Source organism: Bombina bombina, chromosome 6 (genome assembly GCF_027579735.1).
Source record: "Bombina bombina isolate aBomBom1 chromosome 6, aBomBom1.pri, whole genome shotgun sequence".
Lineage (NCBI taxonomy): Eukaryota > Metazoa > Chordata > Amphibia > Anura > Bombinatoridae > Bombina > Bombina bombina.
Genome location: NC_069504.1, coordinates 502,746,955 through 502,763,563, shown reverse-complemented (window position 1 = coordinate 502,763,563; position 16,609 = coordinate 502,746,955). Strand labels below are relative to the sequence as shown.

The 16,609-nt window shown below is 42.4% G+C and overlaps 1 protein-coding gene across 1 annotated transcript in view; it reads right to left on the bottom strand.

Moving 5' to 3' along the window:
• Positions 1 to 15,286: 15,286 nt before the first annotated feature.
• Positions 15,287 to 16,609, bottom strand: part of CSNK1G1 (casein kinase 1 gamma 1) — a gene marked incomplete in the record, with an annotated part of 566,217 nt that continues 564,894 nt past the window's right edge. The window contains 1 exon segment of the mRNA XM_053717378.1: positions 15,287 to 16,609. This exon segment is cut by the window's right edge and continues 601 nt beyond it.

Here is a 16,609-nt window from a genome sequence, read left to right as displayed (position 1 = left end):
AACCTCCCCCTTGGGGGAAGTCCCTTGAATTCCAGAAGATAACCCTGGGAGACTATTTCTAGCGCCCAAGGATCCAGAACATCTCTTGCCCAAGCCTGAGCGAAGAGAGAGAGTCTGCCCCCCACCAGATCCGGTCCCGGATCGGGGGCCAATATTTCATGCTGTCTTGGTAGCAGTGGCAGGTTTCTTGGCCTGCTTTCCCTTGTTCCAGCCTTGCATTGGTCTCCAAGCTGGCTTGGCCTGAGAAGTATTACCCTCTTGCTTAGAGGACGTAGCACCTTGGGCTGGTCCGTTTTTACGAAAGGGACGAAAATTAGGTCTATTTTTTGCCTTGAAGGGCCGATCCTGAGGAAGGGCGTGGCCCTTACCCCCAGTGATATCAGATATAATCTCTTTCAAGTCAGGACCAAACAGCGTTTTCCCCTTGAAAGGAATGTTTAGTAGCTTGTTCTTGGAAGACGCATCAGCCGACCAAGATTTCAACCAAAGCGCTCTGCGCGCCACAATAGCAAACCCAGAGTTCTTAGCCGCTAACTTAGCCAATTGCAAAGAGGCGTCTAGAGTGAAAGAATTAGCCAATTTGAGAGCATTGATTCTGTCCATAATCTCCTCATAAGGAGGAGAGTCACTATCGAGCACCTTAAGCAGTTCATCAAACCAGAAATATGCGGCTGTAGTGACAGGGACAATGCATGAAATGGGTTGTAGAAGGTAACCCTGCTGAACAAACATCTTTTTAAGCAAACCTTCTAATTTTTTATCCATAGGATCTTTGAAAGCACAACTATCCTCTATGGGAATAGTGGTGCGTTTGTTTAAAGTAGAAACCGCTCCCTCGACCTTGGGGACTGACTGCCATAAGTCCTTTCTGGGGTCGACCATAGGAAACAATTTTTTAAATATGGGGGGAGGGACGAAAGGAATACCGGGCCTTTCCCATTCTTTATTAACAATGTCCGCCACCCGCTTGGGTATAGGAAAAGCTTCTGGGAGCCCCGGCACCTCTAGGAACTTGTCCATTTTACATAGTTTCTCTGGGATGACTAAATTTTCACAATCATCCAGAGTGGATAATACCTCCTTAAGCAAAATGCGGAGATGTTCCAATTTAAATTTAAATGTAATCACATCAGATTCAGCCTGCTGAGAAATGTTCCCTAAATCAGTAATTTCTCCCTCAGACAAAACCTCCCTGGCCCCCTCAAATTGGGTTAGGGGCCCTTCAGAGATATTAATATCAGCGTCGTCATGCTCTTCAGTAACTAAAACAGAGCATCCACGCTTACGCTGACAAGGGTTCATTTTGGCTAAAATGTTTTTGACAGAATTATCCATTACAGCCGTTAATTGTTGCATAGTAAGGAGTATTGGCGCGCTAGATGTACTAGGGGCCTCCTGAGTGGGCAAGACTCGTGTAGACGAAGGAGGGAATGATGCAGTACCATGCTTACTCCCCTCACTTGAGGAATCATCTTGGGCATCATTGTCATTATCACATAAATCACATTTATTTAAATGAATAGGAATTCTGGCTTCCCCACATTCAGAACACAGTCTATCTGGTAGTTCAGACATGTTAAACAGGCATAAACTTGATCAGAAAGTACAAAAAACGTTTTAAAATAAAACCGTTACTGTCACTTTAAATTTTAAACTGAACACACTTTATTACTGCAATTGCGAAAAAACATGAAGGAATTGTTCAAAATTCACCAAATTTTCACCACAGCGTCTTAAAGCCTTGAAAATATTGCACACCAATTTTGGAAGCTTTAACCCTTAAAATAACGGAACCGGAGCCGTTTTAAGCTTTAAACCCCTTTACAGTCCCTGGTATCTGCTTTGCTGAGACCCAACCAAACCCAAAGGGGAATACGATACCAAATGACGCCTTCAGAAGTCTTTTATGAGTATCAGAGCTCCTCTCACATGCGACTGCATGCCATGCCTCTCAAAAACAAGTGCGCAACACCGGCGCGAAAATAAGACTCTGCCTATGCTTTGGGAAAGCCCCTAAAGAATAAGGTGTCTAAAACAGTGCCTGCCGATATTATTAAATCAAAATACCCAGAATAAATGATTCCTCAAGGCTAAATAAGTGTTAATATCAATCGATTTAGCCCAAAAAAAGTCTACAGTTTAAATAAGCCCTTGTGAAGCCCTTATTTACAATCGTAATAAACATGGCTTACCGGATCCCATAGGGAAAATGACAGCTTCCAGCATTACATCGTCTTGTTAGAATGTGTCATACCTCAAGCAGCAAGAGACTGCAAACTGTTCCCCCAACTGAAGTTAATTGCTCTCAACAGTCCTGTGTGGAACAGCCATGGATTTTAGTTACGGTTGCTAAAATCATTTTCCTCATACAAACAGAATTCTTCATCTCTTTTCTGTTTCTGAGTAAATAGTACGTACCAGCACTATTTGAAAATAACAAACTCTTGATTGAATAATGAAAAACTACAGTTAAACACTAAAAAACTCTAAGCCATCTCCGTGGAGATGTTGCCTGTACAACGGCAAAGAGAATGACTGGGGTAGGCGGAGCCTAGGAGGGATCATGTGACCAGCTTTGCTGGGCTCTTTGCCATTTCCTGTTGGGGAAGAGAATATCCCACAAGTAAGGATGACGCCGTGGACCGGACACACCTATGTTGGAGAAATGACACTGCTCCGTTCTCAGCCACAGAAGGGGGCAGGGTCACGTGATCAACAAAGAAATGAAGTGCGCAGATAGAAACTAACAGCACGCTTCATTTCCACAACAGCCGAAAACATTAGGAAAAAAAGACAGCTAGATAAGACTGAGGTAGGCACTTTACCACTAAGCAAAATCTAAACACCTACTAAGTAACGCTGGCCTAGTTCTAAGTACCTGCTAAATAACGCTTGCCCTGTTCCAAGACTGACCCAGTAAACTCCATACATGTAAAAAAAAACTCCTTCAGAGACTACGTATAAACAGAAAGTTCTGCAATAAACAAAACTTTAAAGACAGCCTCTGGGGATGATTCCCACAAGATAAGTAAAATAACCCCTTAAGTCTCACACATGTATAAGTGCCTGCCACTGCCAAATAAAACCCTTTACAAAGGATTAATATGTCCCAAAATAACTACAGAAAAACTCTTCATAGTGCAAGTCTCCATAACCTATAAGACAAAGGCACTTACCTGCAAATCTAGCTGTCTGGGCAGTTCGACAGCTTACAAGGCGTGAAAGGACACATACTCCTTATAGCGACCTGTAGAAAGAAAAAGAAAAAAAGAACAGAGTAAACCTACTCTGGCTTTTTATACCATGGGCAGCAAACATGTTAGAAAATTGTGAGGTGGGCCTTGCTTGCTTTTCTAACTGCTTTAAAGCCACCACTACTCTACTGAAGAGATTAAAGGGACAGTTTACTCAAAAATGCTCTCCCTTTTAATTTGTTCCCAATGATCCACTTTACCTACTGGAGTGTATTAAATTGTTTACAAGTATTTCCATTAACCTTATATTTGCATTCAAAATAGTTTATTTAACATGTGGTATCCCCACCCACCCTGAAAGTTTTTGGCCTCAAGGCCAAGCTGTTTTAACACAGCCAGCAGAATAAATTACACTCCCAGTGGGTTATACAAGAGAGAAGGTAATACAATTATAATTTTCCATTGTTCTCTCCAAGTAAGATAAAGAAGCATTTATATGTACACAATGTGATAAAGTAATGAGATCTGATTATACCTACAAGCTCAACCCATTTTATTAGGTTGTGGCTTCAAATCACAAAATCAGCTACTTCATATACACAAATAAGTCTTAAAAAAGTAAATCTCATACATTTTATACTCTGCAGCAGGTAAAAAAAAAGTAATTGGAAACACATTAAAGGGTAAAACAATTTTATAGTATACTGTCCCTTTAACATGAACTACGGCTAGACCCAAAAATCTTGCTTGCAGTGAAAGAAATCCAATTTTCTTCAGACACCAAAACTTCATCCCTCCATTGACAGAGGCAAAGAGAATGACTGGGGATTATGCGTAGGGGAGTGACACTTAACAGCTTTGTGTGGTGCTCTTTGCCTCCTCCTGCTGGCCAGGAGTGATATTCCCACTAGTAATTGATGACGTTGTGGACTCTCCATATCTTAGGAAAGAAAGATCCTCCAGCACTGCGAGATCCCTTGTGAGACTCTAAAGACACAGATTTTGCTATAGTTCTGCAAAAGGGCATTGCCTGCATGGTATATGAAGAAGGGATAAGCCCAGTGCAACAGAGCATGCATGACTTGAGAGTTCTGCTGAATTTACACTTTGTGCTTTGTATTTTATATTACTTTAGACTTTAGGTTAAGTTTTATTATATCTAAACTTTGCACTTTTATTTTCTATACAATTATTTGACAGAAAAGTAATATATACTAATCTCGTGGTTAAATTGTGATTAAATTGTAGTGAAAATATTTCAGTTTAATTTGTATTTGCTGCAAACTGAGACTTTAAATCAGTTAAGCGTAAATGTTATAATACTGAAAATGACCCAATCTGCAGTATAGAGTAATATAAAACACAAAGCAAAGTGTAAGTGAAACAAAACACCCATATCATGCAGTGCTATATTGCAGTGGGCTTGTCTCCCCTTCACATACAGAAATGCAAAGAACATCCATTAGACAAGTATAGCAACATTTTCCCGTCTATAATCTTGCAGGGCTGGAGGATTTCACCCTTTTTCTTTTAGCATTCAGTGAGTTCAGACACTGTTAATTCTGCACTACAATTTCTCTAAAAGGAGGATAATATTTGATCATAGGAGAGAAACAGAATAAAACTACAGCCCACATTTACTCCAATTAGAGGATAATTTAAGTCTCTATTTCAAGTGGCATGGAGCTATAAACACTCCAGCTTAAAGTACAAAAGGAGGTAGAATATTTCATACCACTTATATTTCCTTCTGTATTCCTGTGTCTCTTTAAACTATTATACCTTAGGACATTGCTGTTTAAACCTGTCCTCAGGCCTCCCCAACAGGCCAGGTTTTCAGGATTACCTTAGATGAGAGTAGTTAAAATAATTGCAGCTGATTGTTTTACCTGTACTCTGGTTCAGATATCCTCAAAATGTGTCCAGGTAGGGAGGCCTGAGGACAGGTTTGAAAACCAGTGTTCTAAGGATAACAACTATAAAAACAAAGCATAGTTCTCAGTGGGTCTCTTCTTTCTCTGGTGTCAATCACATGGTGTGAGTTTTTGTTTTCTTTAATCAAATGTTTCTATAGTCATAAAATGTGCACGGATTATGTAGCGAATATTTTCAGGTTGTTCTTGATATAATTTGTAACCACCATTACATTCTCTGCTATATCTTAAACAGCAAAACAAAAATGTCATGCCTCATAACACCATATACTATGAACTGTTTAGATAACAGTCACATCAGTGGTGGTTTCATCCATAAAACACCTTGGCTCAGTGGCTGTGGACCTCTTTTTCTCATAACTGTTACTGAAACTAGGCTGTATGAAAATAAATTATGCTTACCAGATAATTTCCTTTCAATCTGTATGAGGAGAGTCAACGGCTTAATTCCTTACTTGTGGCAATACAGAACCTGGCCACCAGGAAGAGGCAAAGACACCCCAGCCAAAGGCTTAAATACCTTCCCCACGCCCCTCATACCCCAGTCATTCTGCCAAGGGATCAAGGAACAGTAGGACAAATATTAGGGTATAAAAGGTGCCAGAAGAACAAAAATTTAGGTACGCCCAATGGAGAAAACGGTTGGGGGCCTTGGACTCCCCTCATACAAATGGAAAGAAAATTATCTGGTAAGCAGAATTTATGTTTTCCATCTTAATATGAGGAGAGTCCACGGCTTCATTCCTTACTTGTGGGAAACATATACCCAAGCTCTAGTGGAAACTGAATGAAAATGGGAGGATAAGAGAGATGGACCCTATTCTGAGGGCACTACAGCCTGTAAAACCTTTCTCCCAAAAGCTGCTTCAGCCGAAGCAAAAAAGTCAAAATTGTAAAACTTTGAAAAAGTATGTAAGGGGGGCCAGGTAGCTGCCCTACAAATCTGCTCCATAGAGGACACATTTTTGAAGGCCCAAGAAGAAGCCACAGCTCTAGTTGAATGAGCCGTAATCCTCTGAGGAAGCTTGTGTCCTGCTGTTTTATATGCTAAGCGGATGATGCTCCTCAACCAAAAAGAGAGGGAAGTGGAAGAAGCCTTCTGCGCTTCCCAGAATAAACAACAAAACATGGCGAAGTCTGTCTAAAATCTTTCGTAGCCTGAAGAAAGAATTTCAAAGCCCGAACCACATTGAAATTATGAAGTAATCGCTACTTCAAAGGAGGAGGATTACGACACAAAGAAGGAACCACGATCTCCTGATTGATGTTGCGATCAGACACAACCTTAGGGAGAAAAACCAACCCAGTGCGAATAACAGCCTTATCAGCATGAAAAACTAGGTAAGGAGGCTCACATTGCAAGGCCGCCATCTCAGAGACTCTGCGTGCCGAAGCAATAGCCAATAGAAAAAGAAGCTTCCAAGACCGTAACTTAATGTCAACCGAATGCATGCAGGCCCATTTATCAAGCTCCGTACGGAGCTTGAAGGGCCGTGTTTCTAGCGAGTCTAAAGACCGCTGCTCCATAACCCTGTCCGCCTGCTCTGAACAGGCGGACAGGAATCGCCGGACATCAACCCGATCGAATACGATCGGGTTGATTGACAGCTCCCTGCTGGCGGCCGATTGGCCGCGAGTCAGCAGGGGGCGGCGTTGCACCAGCCGCTCTTGTGAGCTGCTGGTGCAATGTTAAATGCGGAGAGCGTATTGCTCTCCGCATTTAGCGAGGTCTTGCGGACCTGATCCGCAGTGTCGGATCAGGTCCGCAAGCCCTTTGATAAATGGGCCTGATGGGCTCAAAAGGAGTCCTCTGAAAAACATTAAGAACCAAATTTAAACTCCAAGGATGAGCGGAATGTCTAAACATAGGATTGATTCTAGCCAGAGCCTGAACAAAAGACTGGATATCAGGAAGCTCAGCAAGCCTCTTGTGTAATAACACTGATAGAGCCGAAATCTGTCCTTTTAAGGAAAACAGAATTTATGTTTACCTGATAAATTACTTTCTCCAACGGTGTGTCCGGTCCACGGCGTCATCCTTACTTGTGGGATATTCTCTTCCCCAACAGGAAATGGCAAAGAGCCCAGCAAAGCTGGTCACATGATCCCTCCTAGGCTCCGCCTTCCCCAGTCATTCGACCGACGTAAAGGAGGAATATTTGCATAGGAGAAATCATATGATACCGTGGTGACTGTAGTTAGAGAAAATAAATCATCAGACCTGATTAAAAAACCAGGGCGGGCCGTGGACCGGACACACCGTTGGAGAAAGTAATTTATCAGGTAAACATAAATTCTGTTTTCTCCAACATAGGTGTGTCCGGTCCACAGCGTCATCCTTACTTGTGGGAACCAATACCAAAGCTTTAGGACACGGATGATGGGAGGGAGCAAATCAGGTCACCTAGATGGAAGGCACCACGGTTTGCAAAACCTTTCTCCCAAAAATAGCCTCAGAAGAAGCAAAAGTATCAAATTTGTAAAATTTGGTAAAAGTGTGCAGTGAAGACCAAGTCGCTGCCTTACATATCTGATCAACAGAAGCCTCGTTCTTGAAGGCCCATGTGGAAGCCACAGCCCTAGTGGAATGAGCTGTGATTCTTTCAGGAGGCTGCCGTCCGGCAGTCTCATAAGCCAATCTGATGATGCTTTTAAGCCAAAAAGAGAGAGAGGTAGAAGTTGCTTTTTGACCTCTCCTTTTACCAGAATAAACAACAAACAAGGAAGATGTTTGTCTAAAATCCTTTGTAGCATCTAAATAGAATTTTAGAGCACGAACAACATCCAAATTGTGCAACAAACGTTCCTTCTTTGAAACTGGATTCGGACACAAAGAAGGCACGACTATCTCCTGGTTAATGTTTTTGTTAGAAACAACTTTCGGAAGAAAACCAGGTTTAGTACGTAAAACCACCTTATCTGCATGGAACACCAGATAAGGAGGAGAACACTGCAGAGCAGATAATTCTGAAACTCTTCTAGCAGAAGAAATTGCAACCAAAAACAAAACTTTCCAAGATAATAACTTAATATCAACGGAATGTAAGGGTTCAAACGGAACCCCCTGAAGAACTGAAAGAACTAAATTGAGACTCCAAGGAGGAGTCAAAGGTTTGTAAACAGGCTTGATTCTAACCAGAGCCTGAACAAAGGCTTGAACATCTGGCACAGCTGCCAGCTTTTTGTGAAGTAACACAGACAAGGCAGAAATCTGTCCCTTCAAGGAACTAGCAGATAATCCTTTCTCCAAACCTTCTTGAAGAAAGGATAGAATCTTAGGAATTTTTACCTTGTCCCAAGGGAACCCTTTAGATTCACACCAACAGATATATTTTTTCCATATTTTGTGGTAAATTTTTCTAGTTACAGGCTTTCTGGCCTGAACAAGAGTATCAATGACAGAATCTGAGAACCCTCGCTTTGATAAGATCAAGCGTTCAATCTCCAAGCAGTCAGTTGGAGTGAGACCAGATTCGGATGTTCGAACGGACCTTGAACAAGAAGGTCTCGTCTCAAAGGTAGCTTCCATGGTGGAGCCGATGACATATTCACCAGGTCTGCATACCAAGTCCTGCGTGGCCACGCAGGAGCTATCAAGATCACCGATGCCCTCTCCTGATTGATCCTGGCTACCAGCCTGGGGATGAGAGGAAACGGCGGGAATACATAAGCTAGTTTGAAGGTCCAAGGTGCTACTAGTGCATCTACTAGAGTCGCCTTGGGATCCCTGGATCTGGACCCGTAGCAAGGAACCTTGAAGCTCTGACGAGAGGCCATCAGATCCATGTCTGGAATGCCCCACAATTGAGTAATTTGGGCAAAGATTTCCGGATGGAGTTCCCACTCCCCCGGATGAAATGTCTGACGACTCAGAAAATCCGCTTCCCAATTTTCCACTCCTGGGATGTGGATTGCAGACAAGTGGCAGGAGTGAGTCTCCGCCCATTGAATGATTTTGGTCACTTCTTCCATCGCCAGGGAACTCCTTGTTCCCCCCTGATGGTTGATGTACGCAACAGTCGTCATGTTGTCTGATTGAAACCGTATGAACTTGGCCTTTGCTAGCTGAGGCCAAGCCTTGAGAGCATTGAATATCGCTCTCAGTTCCAGAATATTTATCGGTAGAAGAGATTCTTCCCGAGACCAAAGACCCTGAGCTTTCAGGGGTCCCCAGACCGCGCCCCAGCCCACCAGACTGGCGTCGGTCGTGACAATGACCCACTCTGGTCTGCGGAAGCTCATCCCCTGTGACAGGTTGTCCAGGGACAGCCACCAACGGAGTGAATCTCTGGTCCTCTGATCTACTTGTATCGTCGGAGACAAGTCTGTATAGTCCCCATTCCACTGACTGAGCATGCACAGTTGTAATGGTCTTAGATGAATTCGCGCAAAAGGAACTATGTCCATTGCCGCTACCATCAAACCTATTACTTCCATGCACTGCGCTATGGAAGGAAGAGGAACAGAATGAAGTATTTGACAAGAGTTTAGAAGTTTTGATTTTCTGGCCTCTGTCAGAAAAATCCTCATTTCTAAGGAGTCTATTATTGTTCCCAAGAAGGGAACCCTTGTTGACGGAGATAGAGAACTTTTTTCTACATTCACTTTCCACCCGTGAGATCTGAGAAAGGCCAGGACAATGTCCGTGTGAGCCTTTGCTTGAGGAAGGGACGACGCTTGAATCAGAATGTCGTCCAAGTAAGGTACTACTGCAATGCCCCTTGGTCTTAGCACCGCTAGAAGGGACCCTAGTACCTTTGTGAAAATCCTTGGAGCAGTGGCTAATCCGAACGGAAGTGCCACAAACTGGTAATGCTTGTCCAGGAATGCGAACCTTAGGAACCGATGATGTTCCTTGTGGATAGGAATATGTAGATACGCATCCTTTAAATCCACCGTGTTCATGAATTGACCTTCCTGGATGGAAGGAAGAATTGTTCGAATGGTTTCCATTTTGAACGATGGAACCTTGAGAAACTTGTTTAGGATCTTGAGATCTAAGATTGGTCTGAATGTTCCCTCTTTTTTGGGAACTACGAACAGATTGGAGTAGAACCCCATCCCTTGTTCTCCTAATGGAACAGGATGAATCACTCCCATTTTTAACAGGTCTTCTACACAATGTAAGAATGCCTGTTTTTTTATGTGGTCTGAAGACAATTGAGACCTGTGGAACCTCCCCCTTGGGGGAAGCCCCTTGAATTCCAGAAGATAACCTTGGGAGACTATTTCTAGTGCCCAAGGATCCAGAACATCTCTTGCCCAAGCCTGAGCGAAGAGAGAGAGTCTGCCCCCCACCAGATCCGGTCCCGGATCGGGGGCCAACATCTCATGCTGTCTTGGTAGCAGTGGCAGGTTTCTTGGCCTGCTTTCCTTTGTTCCAGCCTTGCATTGGTCTCCAGGCTGGCTTGGCTTGAGAAGTATTACCCTCTTGCTTAGAGGACGTAGCACTTGGGGCTGGTCCGTTTCTGCGAAAGGGACGAAAATTAGGTTTATTTTTGGCCTTGAAAGACCTATCCTGAGGAAGGGCGTGGCCCTTGCCCCCAGTGATATCAGAGATAATCTCTTTCAAGTCAGGGCCAAACAGCGTTTTCCCCTTGAAAGGAATGTTAAGCAATTTGTTCTTGGAAGACGCATCCGCTGACCAAGATTTTAACCAAAGCGCTCTGCGCGCCACAATAGCAAAACCAGAATTTTTCGCCGCTAACCTAGCCAATTGCAAAGTGGCGTCTAGGGTGAAAGAATTAGCCAATTTGAGAGCATGAATTCTGTCCATAATCTCCTCATAAGAAGAAGAATTATTATTGCGCGCCTTTTCTAGCTCATCGAACCAGAAACACGCTGCTGTAGTGACAGGAACAATGCATGAAATTGGTTGTAGAAGGTAACCTTGCTGAACAAACATCTTTTTAAGCAAACCTTCTAATTTTTTATCCATAGGATCTTTGAAAGCACAACTATCTTCTATGGGTATAGTGGTGCATTTGTTTAGAGTAGAAACCGCCCCCTCGACCTTGGGGACTGTCTGCCATAAGTCCTTTCTGGGGTCGACCATAGGAAACAATTTTTTAAATATGGGGGGAGGGACGAAAGGTATACCGGGCCTTTCCCATTCTTTATTTACAATGTCCGCCACCCGCTTGAGTATAGGAAAAGCTTCGGGGGGCCCCGGGACCTCTAGGAACTTGTCCATTTTACATAGTTTCTCTGGAATGACCAAATTCTCACAATCATCCAGAGTGGATAACACCTCCTTAAGCAGAGCGCGGAGATGTTCCAATTTAAATTTAAATGTAATCACATCAGGTTCAGCTTGTTGAGAAATTTTCCCTGAATCTGAAATTTCTCCCTCAGACAAAACCTCCCTGGCCCCCTCAGACTGGTGTAGGGGCCCTTCAGAACCAATATCATCAGCGTCCTCATGCTCTTCAGTATTTTCTAAAACAGAGCAGTCGCGCTTTCGCTGATAAGTGGGCATTTTGGCTAAAATGTTTTTGATAGAATTATCCATTACAGCCGTTAATTGTTGCATAGTAAGGAGTATTGGCGCTCTAGATGTACTAGGGGCCTCCTGTGTGGGCAAGACTGGTGTAGACGAAGGAGGGGATGATGCAGTACCATGCTTACTCCCCTCACTTGAGGAATCATCTTGGGCATCATTTTCTCTAAATTTTGTGTCACATAAATCACATCTATTTAAATGAGAAGGAACCTTGGCTTCCCCACATTCAGAACACAGTCTATCTGGTAGTTCAGACATGTTAAACAGGTAAAAACTTGATAACAAAGTACAAAAAACGTTTTAAAATAAACCGTTACTGTCACTTTAAATTTTAAACTGAACACACTTTATTACTGCAATTGCGAAAAAGTATGAAGGAATTGTTCAAAATTCACCAAAATTTCACCACAGTGTCTTAAAGCCTTAAAAGTATTGCACACCAAATTTGGAAGCTTTAACCCTTAAAATAACGGAACCGGAGCCGTTTTTATATTTAACCCCTTTACAGTCCCTGGTATCTGCTTTGCTGAGACCCAACCAAGCCCAAAGGGGAATACGATACCAAATGACGCCTTCAGAAAGTCTTTTCTATGTATCAGAGCTCCTCACACATGCATCTGCATGTCATGCTTCTCAAAAACAAGTGCGCAATAGAGGCGCGAAAATGAGACTCTGCCTATGATTAGGGAAAGCCCCTAGAGAATAAGGTGTCCAATACAGTGCCTGCCGGTTATTTTACATAATTCCCAAGATTAAAATAATTCCTCAAGGCTATGGAGTATAAAATATGTTTATATATAAATCGATTTAGCCCAGAAAATGTCTACAGTCTTAAAAAGCCCTTGTGAAGCCCTTTTTTTTCTTTCTGTAATAAAAATGGCTTACCGGATCCCATAGGGAAAATGACAGCTTCCAGCATTACATCGTCTTGTTAGAATGTGTCATACCTCAAGCAGCAAAAGTCTGCTCACTGTTCCCCCAACTGAAGTTAATTCCTCTCAACAGTCCTGTGTGGAAACAGCCATCGATTTTAGTAACGGTTGCTAAAATCATTTTCCTCTTACAAACAGAAATCTTCATCTCTTTTCTGTTTCAGAGTAAATAGTACATACCAGCACTATTTTAAAATAACAAACTCTTGATTGAATAATAAAAACTACAGTTAAACACTAAAAAACTCTAAGCCATCTCCGTGGAGATGTTGCCTGTACAACGGCAAAGAGAATGACTGGGGAAGGCGGAGCCTAGGAGGGATCATGTGACCAGCTTTGCTGGGCTCTTTGCCATTTCCTGTTGGGGAAGAGAATATCCCACAAGTAAGGATGACGCCGTGGACCGGACACACCTATGTTGGAGAAAAGAACCTTTCCCTTAAAAGGAAGGGAAAGTAATCTAGATTTCGAAGTCATGTCAGCAGACCAAGACTTCGACCATATAGTCCTACGGGCTAGAACAGAAAAGCTAGATGTCTTGGCATTCAAGCGGATAATCTGCATATTTGCATCACAAATAAACAAATTAGCTACTCTCAAAGGCTTAATTCTTTCCTGGATTTCATTGAGGGAGTTTCCACCTCAATCATCTCTGACAGAGAAACACACCAATAGGTAGCGGCTCCAGCCACCGCAGCAACCGCTGCTGCAGGCTGAAATAAAAATCCTGTGTGCTGAAACATCTTTCTTAACAGAGTTTTTAGCTTCTTATCCATGGGCTCCTTAAATGACAAACTATCCTAAGTGGTGCGCTTAGCAAGCGTGGAGATAGCTCCATCCACCTTAGGGACAGATCCCCATAACTCTAATTGGGAGTCGGGAACCGGGAACAATTTCTTAAAGGAAGAAGGTGAAAAAGAAGATCCCAGTCTTTCCCGTTCATTCTTAATGATATTTGCCATCTTTACAGGAACCAGGAAAGTTTGTGGCACCACCCTGTCCTCATAAACCTTATCAATCTTAGGAATATAAGGTTTCTCGGGTAACTTAGGTTCCGGAACCTCTAACATACCCAACACTTCCTTTAACAGAAAGCGTAAATGCTCTATCCTAAATCTAAAGTTTGGTTGCTCCGCAGCCGGAGGCCTAGAGGCAGCCGATTCCGACCCAGAAAGAGCCTCCTCTGAAGTAACAGAGGCGTCTTCATCAGCGGATAATCTTGTATCAGATAAATCCAACAAGTTAGTAGATAACCCCCTGGGAAGGATAGCAGTATTTAACCTTTCGCTTGCACTTAGCAGGGAGAGGTAAAGCACTAAAGGCCGCAGACACTGCCGTTTGCAACTGTTCAGTAAAGTCTGGCGGTAACAGGGCCCCTACTGAAGGAGGATTAGTAGTGCAATGGGGAACTGCATGTGTAATAGATGATTGCAGGGAACACACCTCGTGGGACGGAGACCCCTCAGAGGTGGACGACTCAGTGGTACTAAACATCATGGTCTTTTTAGATATAATTACTTTATCAAGCCATGTGGAACATAATTGAGCAGGTGGGTATACCGTAGCCTCCTCACAATAAAAACAGGTATTAGATTTGGTTAAAGAGGGATTACCATCTAACGAATCAGAGTCCTCCATAGCTTGCACTTTTATGATGGACTACAGAAAATTAAATGGCACCTTTATACCCCCAATGGCCGGGGCACTCGCCACCTCCTATGACCCAGGCCCCTCAGGGAAACCATTTCGTCTCCTGCAAACCGCACGACAGGAAAGAGGAAGTAAACAAGGCCACACCCGGTCACATGGAGTGCCATGCAGTACCGCACCAGCTGCAGGGAGAAAAGCGCGCCAAACTGACAGGCTGCGCAGTTATCCAAAAAGAAAGTAAAAACCTGAATGTTCTCACATCTGCCAGAGCCACATCTCACACATGTCGCAGCATAAAACAAGATAAAATAAATCATGTATAAATCCCCCCTGTTCAATAATCCTGTTCCGGAGATATAAACCCTTGATTCCAAACATATAAAGGAGTCACACTGTGACCCTGTCTTCTTACGTTATCATATAAGATAAAAATGAAACGATCTTACCGGAATCATCGCTGTGGAACAGACACACAGCCTCTCAAGTTTGATAGTCTTGTAACATCGCACCTGACATGGACTTGAGTGAAAGAATCAGGCAGTGAAACTCGTCAATACGGATTGCTTAGGAGTTAATACGAGTCTGGCTGGTTTCGCAGAAAGACTCATCTCCAGACCCCAACATTCGTCAATGCTCTCACTGAGAGGCTGACAAGACTACTTAAAACTCCAATCCCATAGCGAAGAGTACTACCCTCCATAAGAGACTACTCCGAATCTTCCAACACTTCTCTGCTATCCTCCAGTGACGAAAGGCAAAGAATGACTGGGGGATGAGGGGAGTGGGGGAGGTATTTAAGACTTTGGCTGGGGTGTCTTTGCTCCTCCTGGTGGCCAGGTTTTGTATTCCCACAAGTAAGGAATGAAGCCGTGGCCTCTCCTCATATTAAGATGGAAATGGTGTGTGAAAGAATCAGTTTTGGAAATATCCTGACACACACCTAGCACAAATTTATGAAGAGACACAAGCAAATTTCAAGATAAAGTGTCCATGTCCTCTCGTAGTGGCTACGGATATAAACAAGCATTCCCAATTCCCTCCCTTCAAGTATAGCAGTCTTATACACCTCCACCATCAACATTAAACAGCCAAACATTTATTAAAATCTTTTTAAAGGAAAACTGTTCATTAGCTTAAAAAATCCCCTTATAGCTACAGTGCAATGCAATACTCTAAATTAAATATACTTTAAAAATAAAAATTACAAAAAAAAGAGTGGTCTCTGTACATTGCAGATAAGTTGGAAGATTCCTGAGGGGTGATCCATCCACGTGGAATGGATGAGTGAAGGAAATACAAGGAGGATTTATAAGTCCTGGGTTCATCAGGAAATCCAGAGATAGGCATCTTCATGAGGCATATCCTTGTTGCAAACATTTTTTTCCCAGCGTTGGAAGTGTATAACAAAAGACATATGCACAAAAAGAAAATACAGAGCACTGTAGTGGTAGGGATAATATTAAAGCTGCTACCCTTTCCACATAAGTGCATCAGAATTTACCTATTCCAATAGCTAAAATGTTCTGTGAAGGGAATTGGACACCAGTACAGTGTATTTAATGCAATTTTATATTTGTATTTCCTCTAAAGAGTTTAATAAGTTAGAGGAAAAGGCTGGCTTTGGTTAAATAGACAAACTTGTGCACCAATGGGGTAAAAAGTACATAAAGTGTGAGATTTGACTTATCGCACTATGAGGAAGAATTCTGTGGTCTGATTGGCTGACATTCATTCAATGTCTTTGAAAACATGTACTCTCTTGTTGCATTTATATAATTGTATACGTAACTAAACATGAATACAAAAACATTTGAGTCATGTTTGAAAATGCACAAAATAGCCTTAAGCCAGCCCTATTACTGATGATATTAAAAAAAATAAAAACAAAAATACATAAAAACAAGGGAAATAAATTCACAGTTGTATGCAGTGAAGTTCAGTGTATCTTATAAAATATAGAATGTTACCCTCCACAGTAACTGAAAAACAAAACACTTATTTTGTGTAAGAAATAAATTTTCTACAATACAATATTTTTTTCTGCATCCTATTAAAAGGGTAACAGTGTGAGAAATTCTACAGTAGAAATTCAAGCATAAAAGGAATTCCGGTAGTATTTAGTCCTCTTTGATTTTCTACTCCTTAACCCCTCCCACAGAAGCAGCAACACTAAATACTGAATCCTCAGTTTGTCTGTAGGGTCTGCTGTATACATAAAGCTAAGCAGAGAGACACAGGGCTTCATCATAGATCCTGAGCCCAACTAACATGAGCAACAGATGCTCTGGTTACGTGCGGCAGAGCAAGAGAATGCACACAATTCATATAAAAGGTATATTTAGTTTAAAGCCAGTAGTGCAACAGACTCCATGAGGCATTTACCCATGCAGGAAACGG